Raw genomic sequence first — 16,515 nt, 5'->3', positions numbered from 1 at the left:
TTTTGGCATCCTTGTTAAATTTGATGCAGCACCTTATAAAATGCCTATTCTGAACCTAAAAACAATGAATTAATTAACAGTCATTCTTAGCTTCCTATTTTTCTGAAGTAACATAGGTCAGGTCTCAATCTACATCATTCTGTACCAGTGTATCTGTATTTGTCAGCAAATCATACTTATTTTTACTTGCACTCTCAATTCATTACCTGTTGATATTGCAATATTGTCCAATGTTATCATATTGGGCAGTACCCTTGGAAGTAGTGGAAATTAGTCACAAAATACCTTTAATCTAAGATTATAACATCTTTGTAGAGCATGTAAGTAAGCTATTTAAAATTACCATATAAATGCAAATCTTATCATGAAGTATTACACCAGCAGCCAATATCTAGTGTAATTAAATAGAAATTCAAAAGCAAAGTTTCGATACTATTAAGAATATGCATAGGACAATAAAAAAAATCATAGGAACACATGATTGAAATTGCACATAACACATGCACTAAAATGCCACTGCATGGAGACTTGGACAGATTGTTCTCAGCATCAGTCACACAATAATTCTTGCACTTCAATTAAACAAATACTAATGTAAACATTTAAAGGGCACAATTTCTGATCTTTTTCATAAGCATCTATCAATCACAAATAAGTTCCTAATTCCCATTCACCAACCAAAACCTGTGGTCCTTGACATCACATCCCAGCTTAAATGGGAAATGATCACCGCAGTAACAAAGACAGGAGAGGCGCAAAAGAAATGGCACGGTGGACCTTGAGATCCTTACCTGAGGATTACTTAACTTGAATATGTCCTGCCCACTTGGGGGCACAAAATGCAACAGATCAGAAATGAAGGGCTGGTGGGAGTGCCCATGGATATCAAATCAAGGAGCATTGTCCCTTGGACCTAATTAAAGAGCAGGATAAAGTTTAATGAGAAGCAGATCAATGAGAGTATCAATAAAGCCAGACTTTCAGAAGTGCACAACAGCAGTTATGCACTTTCCATTCATTGCTCACTTAATATTATGTACCTCAACACACACTTGTATCCCTAAGTGCTAACAAGGCATCTCACTTTTTCCTGCATAATCTATTCTGCCATATAAAGTGTACATGGTTTAATCTTCTCCCATTTCCCTCTCCAAACTATGATCATACACTCATGTTTTTCTTATTTTTTTCCACAAAAATATCACCTGGCAGTCCTCGTGAACCACCTGTCACTAAAGAAGAAGGCATTGCATCTTTTTATCTGGTAGCTACATGTACCAACACAGATCTAACATTTTGTGGATAATAGAGGAGGGTTTAGAAGTGAGATCTGCCCACAGTGACTATCAAGCATAAATGGACTGCAACCAAGGTGAGGGTAATTCATATATCTGCTTTCTGGAGTCTATGATCACACAGCAGCTCTTCTCTGGAAACGCCATTGAAGACAATGTCAAGGATAGCCTCCAGATAAATAATGATTCCATATGCATACTGAAATGTTTGATGGATTGTCAAACTTGTTTGAATTGTCTTGAAACATGCGGTGTGAAATCCTTCATCTTGGAAATAGTGGCCAGCTCCATATCAACACATTCACGTCTGTGGTGCAGCTGGGTTTAAGATTTATATCTTCCAGTTTAGCCTCGGCAAAAAGTGAACAATGGAGTGGAAGCCTCTAATTGTATTCCAGAAACCCTATTGAGGATCTTTAAACCCACAAAAAACTGGAGCTAGGACCTCGGAATCTTCTGGATGAATCTAGAAGTTCTGAATATACTTTGTGCAATACCCAAGCAAGAGTCCAGATTGTTTTCCAGTCCTGATCAGAACTTGAAATGTAGATCCTGCTGAAACACTGAGACTGCTCTCAACTTAGCAAAATCATTTTTATTTCTAAATTAGAAATAACATTGACAGGCATAAATATTTAACAGAGCTTTTCACCACAAAGTATATAGAACAGATTCTGAGGTAAAGCAATTACTATTATATGGTCTGTCAACTTTAAGAAAAGTTACATAGAATGGGATTCAGGAATATAAGGCTAAGCACTGAGAAAGAATACCAAATGTGATGCATAATGGCTCTTAAACTGCAGGAACCAAGAAAACCTTATCCCATGAGAGGAAACTGTCATTGATGAATAATGTAACAAAGTTGAACATTTTGTTTCATTTACATTTGAGAGGAGTTAAAGAAATTATATCTTTTTTGTTAAACTTTTAGGCTTTAATCAAATGCTTCCTTCATTCTAAGTAGCAAAAAAAAATTTCCCTTGAATAATTTTTTTTTGTGCACAATAGTACTAATTATCAATCTCTTCTGTGGTATGCAGGAAGTTTTACAAATGGAAGAGTCTTAATAATCTACAATAAGAATTTATTCAATATACCAAATGATGCAAAAATATGTACCGTTCCGTGAAACAGTGAGACAACAGTAGGAAATCGACATTGTACTTTTAACAGCTCTCCTCCAATGGGTAATCTACATTTGCTGATTCTCTTGGTAATATTATTAACAATCAACCTGGATCTGCTATAATATAATTCATGAGTAAGGTTTTGTCATATTATATTAGAAACTCTAGCCCTTATCTCCATAGGTTTAGAAACTGAATAGTTTGGAATGTTCTCTTTCTATCCTTTGAAATTCAGATCTGCGACATAGGAAATTAAAAGGTAGGTTCCAACTTTACATAAATTCATGAGGCTCATGCCTAAATTAAATGGGCACATCATCTGTCTGCAGAACTCTGCAAATAAATATTGCAGGCAGAAGGGATTACATTATGAGTGGATAAGTAACCTATTATTTTTTTTAAACTTGCAGCACCTGATTTTCAATGGAAAGATAGGGTTAGAAACAATCCTTAAACAACTGACCCTTCAACTGAATAGATTATTTTTCAAAGAGAAATTATGCTGTTAGAATATTTTTAGGACTAGTATACATAATGCAGGAGCTTTGATATCCAGAAGCTGATGAAATTACAATTAATTTCACAAGGTAAAATTTCAACTAATTAAATCAGAAACTAAAACTTGAATGTGCATTTTAAACATCTATTAATTCTTCAATTTAAATGTGGGTCAACAAGAGTCACCATTTATTAAAAGGTTCAAGAAACAACACGTATTCAATGCATAAGCTACTTAGTCTTGGATCTACTTTTTCTTATTTCAGTTGGTCATATATAACCCTACATGGCCATGCAAACTGAAAATGAGCAGTACCTTTTCTGTGACGGTGTGCGCTGGTACGGCATACTGTCACCTCGAAAAATGTTAAACCATTTTTATTTCTGGCAATGTGACATGTATGTTTATTAATTGTGTGCACTGGCACCTTTTTGTCTCCAAAAAAAGAATTGATCTTAACCTTCATGGCACTGTGTACCTTTGAAGAACTACCTGAAACTGATTAGGATGGGAAACTCCCTTACATTTTGCAAATTGGAATCAAATAAAATGAATGGGTCCTAAGTACCAAATGATAGTAATTGGCTACGAATAATAAATGAGCAGAAAAAGTGCTCTTCCCCTGACTTACTGACTAAATCTTTACTTGGTAAAATTACCATAGGTTTCTTATCATCATAAGCAAGTGTGAAATATAATCACACATTTCAACCAGAAACTCGCTCCCTTCATATATTCTCTCTTTTCAATATTTTGTCCCCGGAAAGCCACAGGAGACCTATGGCTGTTTCAATACTCTAACTGGCTTATTGCTTTATCTGGGATTGTTACAGTTGGATCCTTCCCTATCTGCTGTATGTAAAAATGCTGGTGAGCTGGCCCAGTGCTGCAGTCCTGGTGAATAATTTGTCGTTCCACCATGTCACCATAACTTCCCAGAGTTGCCAGGCAGAAAGTGACATTAGTTCCAGGAAACTGATGGTAATTATCCTGAGGTGTATCTAATAGCTAATTGGACATGAGCTAAGATGGATCTTAGTGACAAATATTACACTTGCACTTGTTCTTTCAAAGAGGAATATTTTAGTTAAAGGCACTTAATTTCCTCTTCTATCTAGATTACTTGTATTTATAAATTATCCAGGAAAGATGACAACCTTCTCATAAATCAGCTCTAACTGGTCTACTGAGGTTGTGACCTCTGATTCTAGACCTCCACCTGATGGAGCATCCACCCTGCACCCAGCCTGTCCAGCCCTGTATGAATGTTGCAAATTGTATTGAGATCTTCTCTCAGTCTTCTAGACTCCAGGGAATAATAGCCCATGCAATACTAGTCCACACAATCTCTCCTCGGATGACAAACTCAGCATTCCAGGAATCAAAACTGTTGAATATTCACCGTATTGTCTCGTTGCCAAGTATATCCTTTACGCATAAGGAAATTGAACCTATACACAATATTCCAGCTGTAATCTCACCAAGTCCTGCCCAACTGTAATAAGATATCAAATAAAGCCTTCATACTGTTTTTGCCATCTGTTTATTTCGCTTACTACTTTTCCAACTTCTCCTTCCTAACTTCTCCACTTTCCAACAGCACGAGCAAACACCCCTGCAAAGATATTGGTCCCAGCTCTGCTGAATTGTAATCAGCCCATTTTATGCACATCAGATGTGTCCCTGAAAATATTCCATTGTCTCCGTGATGTGGTGTTCATCCTGCACCAGATCTCCAGCCAACATTCACCTACTCTATCCTTCTATTTCAGTACTCCATAGCATGGGAGCAATCCTGAGATTACTCCACATGAGGTCCTGCATTTTACCCTTTTCTCGAGTTCCCTGACTGTTAAATCACAATCACTGTTGCTCTCTTAATTCTTCTTCTTCTCCCCCCTTTTGTGCAATTGAACAACAAGAGATGCTAAACTCCTACTTCTGATTACATGCTTCTGAGGCAAATCCCCAAATCCAAATAGAAAACTGGTCAAGAGGGAAGTTGATACAGAGCAGTCCTGCACCACCTGCCTTAGAATCATAGAGTGCTACTGTGTGGAAACAGACTGTGTCGAAACAAATTGCACACACCCGCCAACATGTCCCAGCTACACTAGTCCCACCTGCTTGCGTTTGGTCCATATCCCTCCAAACCTGTCCTATCCATCTGCCTGTCTAACTGTTTCTTAAATGTTGGGATAGTCCCTGCCTCAACTACCTCCTTTGGCAGCATGTTCCATACACCCACCACTCTTTGTGTGAAAAAGTTATCCCTCAGACTCCTATTAAATCTTTTCCACTGCACCTTAAACCTATGTCCTCTGATCCTCGATTCGCCTACTCTGGGCAAGAGACTCTGTGCATCTACCCGATCTATTTTTCTCATGATTTTATACACTTCTATAAGATTACCTCTCATCCTCCTGTGCTCTAAGGAATAGAGTCCCAGCCTGCTCAGCCTCTCCCTATAGCTCAGACCCTCTAGCCCTGGCAACATCCTTGTACATCTTCTCTGTACACCTTTCCAGCTTGACAACATCTTTCCTATAACATGGTGCCCTGATCTGAACACAATACTCTAAAAGCGGCCTCACCAATGACTTATACAACTGCAACATGATGTCCCAACTTCTATACTCAATATTCTAACTGTTGAATGCAATAAGCCTTGTAGATCACCCTATCTACCTACGATTCTATCTTCACGGAACCATGCACCTGCACTCTACATCCCTCTGCTCTACATCATTCCCCAGAGCCCTACCATTCACTGTGTAGATCCTGCCCATGTTAGACTTCCCAAAATGCAACACCTCACATTTCTCTGTATTAAATTCCATCAACCATTCCTCAGCCCACCTGGCCAATTGATCAAGATCCTGCTTCAATTTTTCACAGCCATCTTCACTATCTGCAAAACCACCCACTTTTGTATCATCTGCAAACTTGCTAATCTTGCTATGTGTGTTCTCATCTAAATCATTGATATAGATGACAAACAGTAACGGGCCCAGGGCCAAACCCTGACGCACACCACTAGTCACAGGCCTCCAGTCCGAGAAGCAACCTTCCACCATCACCTTCTGCTTCCTTCCATGAAGCCAATTTTCTATCCATTCAGCTACCTCTCCTTGGATCCCATGCGATCTAAAGTTCCAGAGCGGCCTACCATGCAGAACTTTGTTGAATGCTTTGCTGAAGTCCATATATCCATCTACAGCTGTGCCCTCATCGACCTTTTTGGTCACGTCTTCAGAAAACCTCTTCTGCTGGTCGATCTCCCTGCCATTTTATATTTAAGCTTTGATGTGACCACTTCCATATGTTATCCACATAGTTTGACTTTAGAGATACAGTGTGGAAATAGGCCCTTCGGCCCACAGAGTCCGTGCCGTCCAGCAATCACCCCATACATTAGCACTATCCTACACACTAGGGACAATTTACAATTTTATCAAAGCCAATTATCCTACAAACATGTACGTCTTTGGAATGTGGGAAGAAACCGGAGTACCTGGAGAAAACCCACGCAGTCACAGGGAGAACGTACAAACTGTACAGACAGCACCCATATTCAGGATCGAACCCGGGTCTCTGGCGCTGTAAAGCAGCAACCCTACCGCTGCGCCACCGTGCTGCCCTTTGACTAGTTTTTTGGCCGAATAGATGCATCACAATGACTGGAGCTGCCACTTCAGCTTAGAAACGAAAGGAAGGATCTGTGATAGAGTGCAGATTAGGAGAGTTTGAATTACACCAGTGGCAGTGACACAGTGGCTGAAAGGGGGTGGTAAAGGCCAGTGTGTAACAAAAGCTATGTGTGGATGATGTGGAAGTAGGAGGTGGTGAAATAAATCTGAAATGCCAGGTGAAAGAAAAATAATCAAATGAAAGAAATATGAAATACGTCTGGAAGGGATTATTATTTGAAAATGTTCAATTCAAAGTAAAGCCCTGAAACTTGTAATGTGCCATGTCAGAAAAAGAAGTGATATTCCTTGATCTCATGCTGAATCTAATTTGAATATTGCAGGAGGCTGAGAGGTCAAAGTGGGAGTGAGGTAGAGAATTAAAGTGACAGACAACTGGAGACTTAAAGTCACCATTGTGGACTGAACAACAGTGTTCTGCAAAGCAGTTACTAGATGTGGTGTACTAAATTGAAAGAACTGCAAATAAATTGCTGTTTCACTTAAATAGAATGTTTGAATCACTGCATCGTGGAAAGAACTGAACTGAAAAGGTAGGGGTGGTACCTTATACTTTATCTGGTGCTTCTTTTGTAGTCTCCTGCAGAGTTCAATTGCAAATTATATCCCAATATATTTGTATCCACGACATAATTCAGGGTTTACATTATGCATTAACACTGACTGTACTGTAGAAGAAACTAAAAGATCTATATATTGCTCGTTTCATAATGTCACAAAATAATTTATAGCTAATTGTTACTATTGTTATTGATAAATCCTGCAGTCCATTTGCATGCTGAAAGCTCTTACAATTAGTAATGTTGGAATATTAGATAATTCATTTTACTGGGATTAATTGAGGAATAATATTAGCTAAGCAATCGGGGTGAACTACACTGTTCCACTTTGATGTATACTATTCGATGTTTTATGTCCATCTGATTGGGTTGGTTTATATTCTCATCTGATAACGTAACGATCTGGGGGCATTCATGTATAATATGTAAACTAATTTTAAAGGTATAATTAATCTTATAGGTATCTTTTAGGTATAACAAAATCATCACATGTGTTGGTTTGCCTTGGTATTCAACTAGAAAAAAATACATTCTCATTTAGAGGGTGCTAATGTCAGGTAGATATTATTTTTGTTATAGCTATCAGCATTCCCAGTGCAGACAAATGTACACCCTAAGGGAATTGGTACAAGCATAATCAGTCCTTATGTAGATCAGTACTGGGAGATTAAGCCGTCACGAAAAAAAAATATCAGTGCACCTCCAAAGTGTAATTCCTGCATTAGACTTGTTCTTGACTGTGAAAAAGTCCATTGATAAAAGCAGCAGAGATGGCAGAAATCAGCCCTACATGTCAGGCCCGAGTAAAGGCTCAGCAAATGCCTTTGAGCGGATATTGTCAAGTCAAATCGAGTATACCGTCATGTGTGCAAGCATGGTGAGCCACGGATACAATGAAAACTTTGCTTGCAGCAGCATCACTGGCACATTGACTCAGACAACATGTAAAAACATAGATTATACATAAATTCTACTAGATAGTGAAAAGAAAAAGACTGCAAAATCAAGACATCAATGCAAAACACAATGGGAAAACAAGCAGGAAAATAATCCATGGTAGTGACAGGTCAGCTCAGAGAATGAGAGTAGAAGAGAACAGACAGCATCAAACAAATAGTTTGCTCAGCTCAAAAGCAGTTGCTCAAAGCTGATTTTAAAGTAAAAGAGTCTGTAGCACAGTGTGACAGATTGGGTGTAAAATGAAAAAACAGAGAAGTTTGGATTTGTGCGGCATTCCTATGGTGGGAAAGAAAAGAAAATGGCTGCTCTAGAATATGCAAGCTGCTCCATAGGCAGTCTGTGGTGCATAACAAGGCTTGTGAATCATTAATATCCAAGATGAACAGAATGGAGATGCTTTTCGTGGCTGATATATGATATGGTATGATATGCTGAGAACACATAGTTATTGAATATTGCAGGATGGGAACAAGGGAGATTAATTTTACTTCTTGAAATCAGCTCAGAATTGTATTGCATACTCTAACTTAGTGGCTTCACACAAAGCTGAAGATACCCAATTTGCAGAGGTAGTACATAAATTAAAGGGGTACTTCAATCGTAGCTATACATTCAGTGCATGCAATCAGAAAATGGTAGAACAGTTATGATTATTTTGTCAGACAGTAACATTGGAATGTTTGTTGATTGCCAATTGAGAGACAGGCCTCTGTGTTGTTTTGGGGATGAATGAATTCAGCCATACATTTGATTTGGCCTGTGGGATTAAAACGTCCATGAAGATGGCAGCCAAAAAAATTATGAGAGTTCCATCCTTTACCAGTTGTATATGTAATTGCAGCCTACACTTACACTTCCCAAATCTTTGATCCTTAAACAGCAGAAGCATTGTGTGATTCCAAGTGGCACCCTGTTACCATTGTTCTGCGAGGAGTGTCATAAAGAATATCCCATATGTTTAATTGTCATATGTACAAGCAATGGTACAATTAAATTCATACTTGCTACAGTTTTACTGGCCCATAAATGCAGTAATACATAAATATACAATGTATACCATAAATTATACAATAAGTATACAATAATCAATAATACAATAAATTACGAGTACATTCAAGTGCTCTCCCGAGTTTAAAAAAAATCAAACTCGTGGTAAGCACGTAGAATGTACGTAGCGGGTACGTTGGAGCTCGGGGACGTCTCTTAATGGCTCGTAACGCTAACGGCAAGTACTCGGGAAATGCGGTAACCTTGGGAAGACTTGTGAAGATTTTTCAACATGTTGAAAAATGTCCACGAGAGCCCGAGTACCCATGAGTGGCCATTACCGTAAATCTCCGAGTTCGAATCAGGGCAAACTCGGGAGAACTCTTGAATGAACTCATACAGTGGGACAGGGCTTAACCAGACCATTATTGTGCAAAACTGGTCTGTAGTGCAATCAAAGCAATGTCCATAGTAAATCATAAATGCTGCAGTAGGGTTGTGGTTAGAATTAAGCAGTTTTCAAGGGCCTGTTGGTTGTAGGGATTAATATCCACATAGCAGAGTCTTGTTTCCAGTTAGCTTGTTTCCCTGGCCATTGAACCATGTTGGTGGTTTGTATGCAACGGCCACCCCACATAGGCAATCTCCACTATGTGTATTGTGCTAAGCAAAAGGACACTGCAAATTTTGTCACAAAAATGTGGCAGTCCTTTTAAAAAGACTTTCAAAAATAATTTAACTTCTTGAAGAAAAACTTGTTAGTTGCTGACAACACTACAACTAGTCAGACTTGTGGAGGACGCTTTTCAATTTCTCTTGGTGGCCAAAAGATATTGCTCAGTATATTCAAATACAGGGAATATAAGGACACTGAACAAAGTTGTGCTGTCTGTATTTTTCTTAAGATGCAATCTGTTGTAAAGTTTGTTTGTCTTTGAATTGTCTATCATAGAATGCTGTGCTTTCTATGTCAGCATCTCACAGTCAAAATTTATCCTCGCAAACAAAATGGATAGCAGACACAATAAACTGCAGATGCTGGAACCTTGAGCAAAAATCAAACAGTTGGAGGAACTCTGCAGGTCAGGCAGCATCTGTAGGAGGAAATAGACAGATGTCGTTTCAGATCGGAACCCTTCTTCAGACTGAAGAAGCGTCTCAACCCAAAACCTCATTTCCATCCAGAGATACTGCCTGACCCATTGAATTGCTCTCGCACTTTGTTTTTCAACAAAATAGGCAATTGGAGATATATTAAGATTTAATCTTCCAACTGATGAGACATAAGTAGTGAAGAGACTAGTTGAACAAGGATTTTGCTGCCAAATAGATACAATATGAACTCAAATGCTTTTTTGCCAGATCTAAGTATTTCACTGAATTCCTGCCCATCTCGTGAAAGGATAGCAACACCTCTCAAAAAACAGTACATTTTATGCAGTCCAATAAACATAATTTGGGAGATTATTGGTATTGTATATGCTCATTAAAAAAACATGTTTGCTCATAATATTCTGTGAGTTTTTGCTATAATGCAATAATGAGTCTGCAGGGCAATTTATAAAACAATTTTTCACAATAACAAACAACCGTTAGTGTTCGGAAATAGCGAGAAATTATATCAATATTAGCAATAAGCCAAAATTGTAAATCCAGGTTCAGCTAGGTCAATAAAGGTAACTATCCACTAGACTGACGTATGCATTGAAATAGAACAGTTGATATAGATTTTATAGATATTTGTCTATCTTTTTGATTATATTAGACCATTGAGATAAGCAAATAGGCAAAAATCCTTTGGAAGTTAGGATGTCATCCATTAACGTATCTTAACGTGGCCGAGGAGTCTGATTGTAGATTCATGCAGTCTTTGGCATATACTGTATTAGTGGTCCGTGTAGTGACATTTGCAGCTGTGGGCTAATCCTTTCTGCTTTCTCTGCCATTACTGTTCTACCTCAGCATTGAATCCTTAGACCTTAAAATGGCATGTGCAAACAGAACAGTTAGCAGTTCGCTTCTCCCAGTTGTTGGTATAAATGCCTCCATGATTGAGGATCATATTGTGTGAGTTCCTTTTTGACTGCCTTTTTAATGTTGGCCAATGGTGAGCTGGGTGAAGAAAACAGGGTGAGGAAGAAAGATCCCGGGCATCTGAATCCAATGTTGTATCCATTTGATTTTGGTCCTCAAGGGCAAGTCCTCAAAAAAGACTTGCTCATCATTGAGAGTGCTCCTGGACATCTGGTTAACAGCAAGAGTCAAGAGTGCAATTATTGGATGTACCGACGTTGTAACAACATCCTGGTGCATTTTTGTCTCCTATCACTAACTCATTATTATAACCCATGAACCAGAGTGCTATTTCTACGTTCGACCCGCAGTACATAATAAGACAGGTTATCTCAGACTCCAGTGGCAATGGCAAACCTACCATTCGGAAAATTTGTTAGAGGTACAACATCAAGATTGCCGTAAACTACAATAATTCCTCTTGGGATGGCATGACAATGAGGAAGGTATAACCAGGGTGTGGAGTGGGTCAACAACCCTGAAAAATTGAAGAAAACTTTGTCAAATTGGCAGATGAAGATGGGTTTGATAAATCAGATAAAGATGATGTGGGAGAGTTAGTGGAATCACATGGCAAAGAGCTCACAAAAGTAGAGATTGCAGAAAGAGAAGCCACAGACAGAATACCACCACCAGTTACACATGCTTTTGAATGCATACAGTCAAATTCTGAAGACAATGATCCTAACTGTGAGTGCAGAATCAAATGCGGCCATATGATGGAAAATTACATCCTCTGCTATTAGAATCAGGGAAGAAGCGATGTAATGTGTAGATCGGTTCCTTTCTTACGGCAGAAGCAGTCACAAAAAGAACCAACCCCTTCAACAGTGCATGTTCTCCAAGCCAAGATTCATCAGCATCAATATCATCTCAACATCAATTAGAACTCAAAGGTACACAAAAATGCTGGAGAAACTCAGCGGGTGCAGCAGCATCTATGGAGCGAAGGAAATAGGTAACGTTTCGGGCCGAAACCCTTCTTCAGACATCAACATCAATTAGAACTCGACCTCTTAGCTCTCCTGCTGTCACCTCGATGTGCAAAGCCACAACAAATTGAGCAAGAGGAAATCACTCAGCTCATCAAGCCTGCCCAAACATTCAAATAAGGTCATGGAGGATCTACAGTGGTAGCCACCACAATTTGGTTTTCCTGCCTTTGGTAACCTTTCAGCCTTCTCTCATCCAGAAACTGCTTTGAAGGATTCTATTTCCACCAGCTCAAACACCATATGTTTGACTTGATAAGTTGCCTGATAGGGTACATTGTCCTATTAGCTTAATTAAAAAAAATAATATTAGTAAAACATTATTTTGTTATTTCAATACTTTTTTTTTAATCAATGCTGTACTTTTCATCATTAAGATTTTAAAATTATATATATTTATTAGAAGCAAATGTACAAGAGTAGAACCAACGGAACATAAAATTATACAGTTATTGTACAGCTTCAATGTAAACATTTTAGCTTTGAATTAGAAGAAACGAAAGGAGAAAAAGCAAGAAAGAGAAAAAGTGAGATGTGCAAAGATAGGACCCCTAGACTACCAAAGTAGTGTAGCCAAAGAGTGAATAAAAGAAAGAAAGAAGAGAGGAATAGAAAAAAAGAAAATGACAAAAAGAAAAAGAAAAAGAAAAAGAAAAGTGGTGGTATACCTGCCTCTCATCCCTCCCTCCCCACCCACCTCACCCAACCCATAGTTAGATTTAAATCCAAAGTTGTGTTGTGCCATACTATCCTTGTAAGAAATCAGTGAAGGGTGTCCATGTCTTGGAAAAATGATCTGGTTCTTCTGCCAAGACAAGTCTAATATTTTCAAGATGTAGCGTCTCGGACATGTTTATAATCCACATCTTAAGAGTAGGGACTCATGTATGTTTCCAAAATTTAAGTATTAGTTTTTTTGCCGTTATCAGGCCATAATTAAGGAAACGTCTTTGAAATAGTGATAGCTCAGAGCAGGCTTCTGACGTACTTAGAGCGATCAATTCTGTGTCGGGATCCAATTTTATTTTTAGTGTTTTCGAAAAAATTTAAAAAATTCCCCTCCAGAAATTATGTAACTTTATACAAGAGGCAAAGGAATGGGTTATAGTTGCTTCCTGAAGGAGACATTTATCACAAATAGGAGATACATTTGGAAAGATCTTATTCAGTTTAGACCTTGAAGATTTTTTTTTCAGGGATTCTTGAGCTCTGGATCACTAACAGAATTTTCAAGTTTAAACCAACGGGAAGTTATTTTTCAAATTACAAATTTGCGTTTATGTTATCCCGTAATGCAAACCCTTGGGGAAATACGTTGGGTGCTAAGTTTTGTTTGGGAAGTGGTAAGGCTGTTCTATATGCCATTCCACTCCGTGATTTTGCTCACCAAGGTCCACTCAGCTGTTCCGTGCCCTCAATGGCTGATTCTTCGCAGATCCAGCTCACTCAGTGCAGTTGAGAAAATATTCTTATTGGCATCGTAGAATTCCCTGCCAAAAAATTCTCCCATTCTCAATAAAACATGCCAAGGCATGATGTGATAAATCTTTTTCTGAGCCGCTCTATAATAGAATTCTCACGAAGAATGGTTTTATAGTAGAATTACTGGCACTGAGGATTCATTTTCCTCAACAGCAAAAGCTAGTCAGTTTCAAGTAAATTCTTTAACAATGATGACTACTTAACTTGTGATGGAAAATATACCTCAGTCCTTCATAAATCAACAAAATTCCATGTAAGGGATGGTCGAAGAATATGAATTGTGTGTTGCCATGTTCCTGCAATTGAGAATAGTCAAAGTTCACAAACTGGTAGGTCTTCTGTGTGTACAATATAAACATGAATATATTTTTAGTTTTCACAGTGCCAGTCACATGTTTCACCTGAGAGGTAAATTCTATGATTTCCGTTCTTTTCCTAGTTGTTATAATAACAAAGCTTTACCTGGAACAGTTTGTGTTCTTTTGTGTTTGATGCAACCAGACTAAGTGAGGTAAATGCACACTTAACAAATCACCCTGCAGTGTTGCTAATATACATCTATGGATTTTTTCTCTGCCGAGGGAAACATTGGTTATTAAAGTATTTCAATCTTCACTATCACCACATCTTGTTCTGTACCCCTGATGCACAGAATTCTTATGTGAAAATAATCATGATCTGTATTCCTTTTAAATATCCTGTGCCACAATGTTGACTGTCCTAACTCCTTGCACTGGACAATTGATTCCCTCCTTCCTTCCTTGCCAAAGTTGCCATACCTGACGACAAGATCACTCACCAGTTCTCAACTCCAGCTCCAGCTCCAGCCACATTCCTCTGTATCTTTGCAAATTTATTTACACCATATTGTTATTCTACTCCCTCTTGCAAGCCAGCATGGAACCTGCCTCATCCACATCTGCAGGTCGTCCATTTAAGATTCCAACCACACTCTACATAAAAGGGCATTCCTCGTTATTGTGGGGGCGGGGGGGGGGGGGGGGGGTTGTGGGGGCAGGTTGTGGGGTCGGGGGGGTTGTGGGGCCGGGGGGGGGTTGTGGGGATGGGGATGGGGGGTTGTGGGGGCGGGGGGTGTTGTGGAGGAAAGGGGTTGTGGGCGGGGGGTTGTGAGCCGGGGGGTTGTGAGCGGGGGGGTTGTGGGGTCTGGGGGGGTTGTGGGGGCGGGGGGGCTTGTGGGGGCGGGGGGGGTTGTGGGAGTGGGGGGCTTGTGGGGGGCGGGGGGGCTTGTGGGGGCGGGGGGGTTGTGCGGGCGGGGGGGGGCTGTGGGGGCGGGGGGCTGTGGGGCGGGGGGGTTGTGGGAGTGGGGGGGCTTGTGGGGGCGGGGGGGGGGGGGTTGTGGGGGCGGGGGGGGTTGTGGGGGCGGGGGGGCTTGTGGGGGCGGGGGCGGGGGGGTTGTGGGGGCGGGGGGGGCTGTGGGGGCGGGGGGGCTGTGGGGGCGGGGGGGTTGTGGGAGTGGGGCGGTTGTGGGGGTGAGGGTGTGTGGGCGGGTGTGTGTGGGCGGGGTGGTGTGCGGGAAGGGGGGCCTGTGGGGGGAGGAGTGTGTGGGCAAGGGGTATGTGGGCAGGAGGGAGTTGTGGGGGGAGAGGGGTGTGTGGGCGGGAGGGGGGGAGTGTTCTCAGAGAAAAGATGGGGAAGAGCCATGGGGGAGAGGGGGGCATCATGGGTGAGGGGAGGAGGAGCCAACGAGGGGGACCAGAGGGGCAGTGGCTGGAATTGGCGGTGCGATGGGGACTCACAGCGGGCGCTGATCGCTGGTCACTGGTCGTTCTCCTCCACCGGGATCAGTGTCTCCTCTTTCTGTTGGCCACATCTCCAACTCTGGGCTGGGCTGGGTATCCGACTCTGGGCTGGGTCTCCAACTGGGCTGGGCTGGGCTGGGATGGGTCTCTGACTCTGAGCTGGGCTGGGCTGGGTCTCCCATGTTGGGCTGGGCAGGGCAGGGTTTCCAACGCTAGGCTGGGCTTGATCGGATTTGCTTGGGGCTGGGCTGCTTGGGGCTGGGTCGCTTCGACTCCCTCCGAATTTTGTGGAGGAGGGGGGTTGTGGGGGCGGGGGGGGGGGGGGTTGTGGGGCGTCCCACACAGCGGCTTCCCCCGACTCCACACAGCCACTTCCGCCGACTCCACACTGCTTGTGGACTCAGCCCCGCCTCCGGGATTTTTTCTCCTCGTCCAGAAGGGGCGTTACCTTCATGGTGACTGACAGGCGAAAAGACCAATCTGAGGGAATGAGCCAAACACAGGCAAATTAAACTAGTTTAGAGGTGGCATCATGCTCGTCATGGACTGAAGGACCTGTTTCTGTGCTGTATGATTCAATGACAGGACTAAAACTAACGTGATGCTTTCAAATTATGACACAAGGAATGTCATCAGATATGTGGATGAAGGACAGCAACAGCTAATTGCATTTGCTTTGCGTACTCATGTCAAAAAAAATCTAATTGAGTAGAATGTTCTAGCAGTTATTTTTGGAGCTTAGAAATTTTGTCAGTTCTAATTGGGAAAACAAACCCTTTGTTCTTTTTTACAGATCACAAATCATAATTGGCAATACTGAGTCCTAAGGCAGCAGCTCCAACATACCAACTTCCAGGATGCAAAAAATCTACCACTATACAATTGCATACATTCATCAAAGAAAAATATAACCGTTGACAGCCTGTCAAGATAATTGCATGAATTGTCTGATTTGGGTAGTGAAAGCACAGTTTTCATTGTTCTACTCATTGATGAGGATTCCTGCTCAGTCATAGAGATTGCTCAGGTGACTCAAGAGTCAACAGCCACATTCTAACAGGATGAGC

This window comes from Amblyraja radiata, chromosome 14 (assembly GCF_010909765.2).
Source record: "Amblyraja radiata isolate CabotCenter1 chromosome 14, sAmbRad1.1.pri, whole genome shotgun sequence".
Taxonomy (NCBI): Eukaryota; Metazoa; Chordata; class Chondrichthyes; order Rajiformes; family Rajidae; genus Amblyraja; species Amblyraja radiata.
This window is presented reverse-complemented; position numbering follows the sequence as displayed.